Consider the following 7185-nt stretch of genomic DNA (forward strand, 5'->3'; position numbering starts at 1 on the left):
TACCTATTGAGTCTACTGAGTTCGTAATTCGGGTGTCAAATCCCTTGGGTCGTTACGTGCTTGTTGACAAAGTGTGTAAGGAATGTCCCCTAGTAATTCGAGGTTCCTGTTTTCCGGCGGACTTGATGCTTTTGCCATTTGATGAATTTGATGTTATTCTTGGTTTGGATTGGCTGACCGCGCATGATGCAGTTGTGAACTGCAAAAGCAAGACTATTGATTTGAGGTGCGCAAATAACGAGATAATCCGAGTTGAGTCTACGGACTTAAAGGGGTTGCCAGCTGTAATATCCTCAATGTTGGCCCAGAAATATGTAAGAAAAGGGTGCGAAGCATACCTTGCGTATGTACTTGATAACAAAGAATTAGAAAAGAAACCCGAATCTATGCCGGTGGTTTGTGAATACCCGGATGTTTTTCCTGAAGAATTACCGGGTTTACCACCTGTTCGGGAGATAGAGTTTGGTATTGAGCTTGTACCTGGAACTACGCCAATTTCGATAGCTCCGTATTGTATGGCACCAACCGAGTTAAAAGAATTGAAAGCTCAGTTGCAAGAGTTGACGGATAGAGGTTTCGCTCGACCAAGTTTCTCACCTTGGGGTGCACCAGTATTGTTCGTGAAAAAAAAGGACGGAACCATGAGGTTGTGCATTGACTATCGTCAACTGAATAAAGTGACGATAAAGAATAAATATCCATTACCGCGTATCGATGATTTGTTCGACCAACTGAAGGGAGCCTCAGTGTTCTCAAAAATAGATTTGAGATCAGGCTATTATCAGTTGCGAATTCGAGATTCGGACATACCCAAAACTGCCTTCAGAATGAGTTATGGTCACTACGAATTCTTAGTGATGCCGTTTGGACTCACTAATGCCCCTGCGGTATTTATGGATTTGATGAATCGGATCTTCAGACCATATTTGGATCAGTTCGTAGTTGTGTTCATTGATGACATCTTGGTCTATTCAAGAGATGAGACCGAACATGCTGAGCACCTGAGATTAGTGTTGCAAATTTTACGGGATAAGCAGTTATATGCTAAGTTCAGTAAGTGTGAGTTCTGGTTAAGAGAGGTTAGCTTCTTGGGTCACGTGGTATCCGCATCGGGTATTCGAGTTGACCCGAGCAAAATTTTAGCCATACTTAACTAGAAGCCTCCAAGAAATATTACCGAAGTTCGGAGCTTCCTGGGGCTCGCCGGTTATTACCGACAATTTGTAAAAGGTTTCTCGATGATAGCCACACCAATGGCGAAGCTACTTCAAAAGGATGTTAAGTTCGAATGGACGGAGAAATGTCAGAAAAGTTTCGATCAACTGAAAACTTATTTGACTGAAGCTCCAATTTTAGTGCAACCCGAATCAGGCAAAGAGTTTGTCATTTATAGTGACGCATCCCTGCTTGGGTTGGGTTGCGTATTGATGCAAGAAGGTCGAGTGGTGGCCTATGCATCGAGACAATTAAAGCCACATGAGAAAAATTATCCGACCCATGATCTTGAACTAGCTGCCATCGTATTTGCTTTAAAAATATGGCGACATTACTTATTTGGTGAAAAGTGCCATGTATTTTCGGATCACAAAAGTCTCAAATATTTGATGACTCAAAGAGACTTAAATCTGCGACAAAGACGTTGGCTTGAGTTGTTGAAAGATTACGAGCTTGTCATTGATTACCACCCGGGAAAGGCTAATGTGGTTGCGGACGCCTTAAGCCGGAAATCATTGTTTGCTTTACGAGCGATGAATGTGCACTTGTCTGTTCTACCCGACAATGTGTTAGTAGCTGAATTAAAAGCCAAACCATTATTGATTCATCAAATTCGTGAAGCCGAGAAAGTTGATGATGAATTGGTTGCAAAACGGCCTGAGTGTGTTCCGAACAAGGAATCGGAGTTTCAAATTGATGATGATGATTGTTTGAGGTTCAGAAGTCGTTTGTGTGTTCCAAGGAATTCGGAACTCATTTCGATGATTCTGAACGAAGCCCATTGTAGCCGAATGTCAATTCACCCGGGGAGTACGAAAATGTACAACGATTTGAAACGTTGGTTTTGGTGGCATGGTATGAAACGAGACATCTCCGACTTTGTTTCGAGATGTTTAATATGTCAACAAGTGAAAGCGGAACATCAAGTGCCTTCAGGATTACTTCAGCCGATCATGATACCCGAGTGGAAATGGGATCGAGTCACAATGGACTTTGTGTCCGGACTGCCATTGTCAGCAAGTAAGAAAGATGCGATTTGGGTTGTTGTCGATAGACTGACTAAGTCGGCTCACTTTATCCCCGTGCGTACGGATTTTTCATTGGATAAACTAGCTGAATTGTACGTTTCTCAGATTGTGAGATTACACAGGGTACCTATTTCTATCGTGTCGGATAGAGATCCGAGATTCACCTCACGATTTTGGAAGAAATTGCAAGAAGCTTTGGGTACCAAGCTGCATTTTAGCACTGCTTTTCACCCCCAAACCGATGGTCAATCCGAGCAGATAATTCAGATACTTGAGGATATGTTGAGATGTTGCATCCTCGAGTTCACTAGTTCATGGGAACGGTATTTACCTTTGATTGAATTCGCTTACAACAATAGTTTTCAATCAAGTATTAAGATGGCACCTTACGAGGCTTTGTACGGTCGTAAATGCCGTACACCATTGTTTTGGACCGAGCTCGGTGAAAGTAAAATTTTCGGAGTTGATTTGATTAAAGATGCCGAACAGAAAGTAAAGGTAATCTGTGAAAGTCTAAAGGCAGCCACAGATCGTCAAAAATCGTATGCTGATTTGAAACGAAAAGACATTGAATATCATGTGGGAGATAAAGTGTTTCTTAAAGTTTCGCCTTGGAAAAGGTACTCAGATTTGGCTGTAAGGGCAAGTTGAGCCCGAGATTCATTGGGCCGTACGAAATCTCCGAACGAGTTGGTCCGGTTGCGTATAGATTGATTTTGCCCCCTGAACTTGAAAAGATTCACGATGTCTTTCATGTTTCGATGCTTCGACGCTATAGATCTGATCCATCGCACATAATTAGCCCATCAGAGGTTGAAATTCAAGCTGATATGAGTTATGAAGAAGAACCGATGCGTATCCTAGCTCATGAAGTGAAGGAGTTGCGAAACAAAAGGGTTCCGCTAGTAAAAGTGTTATGGCTCAAGCACGGGATCGAGGAAGCTACTTGGGAAACCGAGAGCTCGATGAAAGAACGATACCCAAACTTATTTACCGGTAAAATTTTCGTGGACGAAAATTTCTTAAGTGGGGGAGAGTTGTGACAGCCCAAAACTGACCCTAGTCGGGAAGTGGTTTCGGGACCGCTAAACCGAGTCACCGAAATGTTCGAATGTGATATTTATGGTCTAGAATATGTAATTATGAATGTGTGAAAATTTCAAGCTTCGATTTAGTCGATTGCATGTGAGTTTTAGTAAATAGGACTTATGTGAGAAAATTTTGAAATGTGATAGGTCAAAGCATAAGGACCTATTAGTGCATGTTGAAAAATGGGGGACTTGCATGTCAATTTCCCCCCTCTATTAGTAGTGGCCGGCCATGACAAGCATGGTAGACGAAGTGTGATGGGCAAGAACATGTCATAAACATGTTGAGTTAGTGTGTCATGGGAAGTATGATAAAATTAGGAGCATGGGCATAAAATAATGAAAGGGAATATGATGAAAACAAAAAAAAGTGTGTGGTTGTTTCCCCCCCCATTGCCGTGAGTTAAAGAAAAGAAAAGAAAAATTTTGTTCATCCGTTTTCATCTTCTTTTGGCCGAAAATTCTAAGGAAGGAGGAAGGAGTTCTTGCTTCATGTTTGGTTTGGAAGAGGATTAGGAGGAGGTTTGGCCATACTTGTATCTAGATCAAGGTATGTTTGAGGTTGTGCCATGAGATTCATGCATGTTTTTTTTTAGTTGCTAGCTTGAGTTCTAATTAGCCCATGGTTCAAATCTTTGCTATGTCATGGGGATGATATTCGGCCTAGGTGGATTTTGTATTAATGCCATTGCATGCTAAATATAAAGCTTGTTAATGATGCATGTGATGGTGGATTGATGATTCTTGAATCTTCTTTTTAGCATTTTTGAGTGAGCACATATGTGCATTGGTTGCTAGATGGAGAAGAATCGGCTAGCAAGTTGTGTGCTAAGGCCGAATATAATTTTTGTATATTAATGAGTAATGCATGTGTTAAATTGATGGAAAGGGAGAGGATGCTTTACTAGTGTATATATGTGTGTATTAGCCAAGTTTTGAACTTGAAACAAAATGGTGTTTAGTCAATACAAGTGACCATACTTGTAGAATGTATTAAGTGTTGCAATCGGCCCCAACATAGACATGCATATTCGGCCATAGGAAGGAGATTGGTGTTGCATGTATTCGGTCAGAGGCAAGCATATTGATGCTTTTGTCTTGGCTTAGAAAATTCGGCCAAGGGGGAAAATTAGCCAAAATGTTGAGTTTGATTCATGATTCCGTACATATGTGACTTTAATGTCTAATGTATAAATATGGGCTAAGTGCCTTGTGTTCCTCTTTTCGATGCTCAAATGATTAAATCAATTTATTTGTTTAATTAAGCTCAAGAGCAAAGGGGAACTAAATCCGATAAAGGGAAGGAAAAAGTGGTCGAATAGCTATCGGAATCGTTCGACAACATCCGAGGTAAGTTCTTGAGTAAAAGAGCTTAAATTATGATTTGATTAGATCATGTTTTATGCAAATCAAAATCATGCTCTTTGTGTGTGGCTATTGAGCCGAAATTGCAAGAATGATAAGTGTCTTGTGTTCGAGTTTTGCTAACGAAAATGAAATACGAATGTGCCATGATTTATTGTTAAATGTGCATGGTTATTTGAATGATGTCCGGGCTAAGTCCCGAAGGCTTGTGCTAAGTGACCATATCCGGACTAAGATCCGAAGGCATTTGTGCGAGATACTAATTCCGGGCTAAGCCCGAAGGCATTTGTGCGAGTTACTAAATCCGGGTTAAGTCCCGAAGGCATTTGTGCGAGTTACTATAACTGGGCTATGTCCGAAGGCATTTGAACGAGTAGCTATATCCGGTTAAATTCCGAAGGTACGTGATTTGGGAATGAATGATCTTGCTGTAAAAATTTCAGTTAATACACTTGAAACATCCCAACATTAAGGTATGTTTCGTATGTGCTTTAAATTAGTTGAGCCCTTACAAATAAGTATTCGCTCAGTTGATAAATGAGCTACCGGCCTTTGGCTAAGTTGATCTTTGTGTATGAATAAAAGGGTTGGTAATGTGAAGTAAGTATGATATTGAAAAATTGTGCATGTGAAATTATCCGTTTAGCTACATGAATGCTATACTTTTGTTGTGCTGGAATCCCTTGCTCAAAACTTACTAAGCATAAATTGCTTACTCCGTCTCCTTGATTCTCTGTTTTATAGATTTTGGTTCTCCAGCTATCGGACTCAGGATTTTGAAGTCGAAGTCGCCCACACTATCAAAGCCCCCCCTTTTGGTACAATTTTGGTTGAACTTCGAAATGGCATGTATAGGACTACCCTTTTTGTTGTGGGTCATGGACCCTTTGGACTTGTATAATTTTGGATAGCCATGCGAAAATGGCTTATATATGTTTGAGCATAATGTTATCATCATTTGGTATGGATATGGTTATTGAGAGGTGTGGATATGCTTAACAAGGATTGGCCATGGGAATGGTTAACCACTATCATAATTTGTGCTATTTATGCTAAAAGGGCTAGTTGAATCATGGAAACTATGAAATAGGTAAAGTCTACCTTAAAGGCAGATGCTGACAGCAGCAGTGATGCAGATTTGGAAAATCACTAAAAATAGTAGGAATGGAATTAAATAGTGAATAAATTATGTAAACGAACCTTGATGAATCTATTTTCGTAGGAAAGTAACGAAACAATCATATGGACAGTATGTTAAGAGATATTCAGGTTCTCGTGAGACAGGGTCAGAACGGTTTCTGGATTTCCTGTTCCGACTTTGGAAATTCATTATAAATTAACCAGAGATAATTAGGAGTCATGCCATATATGTATAGATTCCTCTTTGAGTCTAGTTTCTATAGAAACAAACGACATCAGTATTGAAGCCCTGTACAGGGAGATATCCAAGTCGTAATGCGCAAAGGGCAGTGTAGTTAATCCCTGTAACATGGGAGACTTTGACTAATAAACTGTACTAATTGGCCCGACCAAAAATTCTAGAAAAATTCTAGACAAATGTCAACTTTGCTTAGGAACATACAGAGTTTTTTAAATATTAACATATTATCATACTTTACTCCAAAGATATACATCAGGCACTCAAGGCCATCCAATACAGATTACAGTTTATATGTGTAGAATTTATTTCAATTAACACGTAATTGTAATTTGACTTACCTCGGACGGATTTCGGATAAAACGAATCATCTATTCAACTATTTTGGACTTCCCCCGATCTAAGTCCGATTTTCTTTGTTCTTGATCTAATACAATACAAATTCAACCACTCAATCATTCATTTCATTCAATTTAATCCATATACACATATTTAGGGCACTTTACATTTTAACTCTTACATTTTCACACTTTGACAATTTAGTCCATTTTTCACAAAATCACCAATATGCAAAATTTATTTACAACAAGGGCTAGCCGAATTTTCATGGCTTCTATATAAGCCCCTACAACATGTTCAATTCATAATTTATTCCTTCAAAACATCATTTTCAAAATTTAACCCAAATAGCTCAATTTCATCAAAAGCTTAAAGACAAAACTTATGAACCATTTACCAAGCCTTCATAATTCATTCAAAAACATCACAACACTCATGATATCAACAATGGCATTTCGTGAAATCTTTAACAGAAACATAAATTCAGACATGGGCTTTGAAGAACACGAAGCAACGATCACAGAAACGTAGAAATTATCAAAAACAGACGAAAATTCATACCTTAATCAAGGATTAAGCTAGCCGAATATCAAAACCCCAATTTGATCCTTTTTCCTGCTTCAATCGGTCAAGAGAATGGTAAAAATGAATACCATTTTATGTTATAATTATTTAACATATGTTTAATTTACAATTGACCAAAATACCCTTTAGTTATAATTCGTTAAAGCTTACCTAACATGTCCATAATTGTCCACCATTAACATAAATG

The sequence above is a fragment of the Gossypium hirsutum genome, chromosome A06 (assembly GCF_007990345.1).
Source record: "Gossypium hirsutum isolate 1008001.06 chromosome A06, Gossypium_hirsutum_v2.1, whole genome shotgun sequence".
NCBI lineage: Eukaryota > Viridiplantae > Streptophyta > Magnoliopsida > Malvales > Malvaceae > Gossypium > Gossypium hirsutum.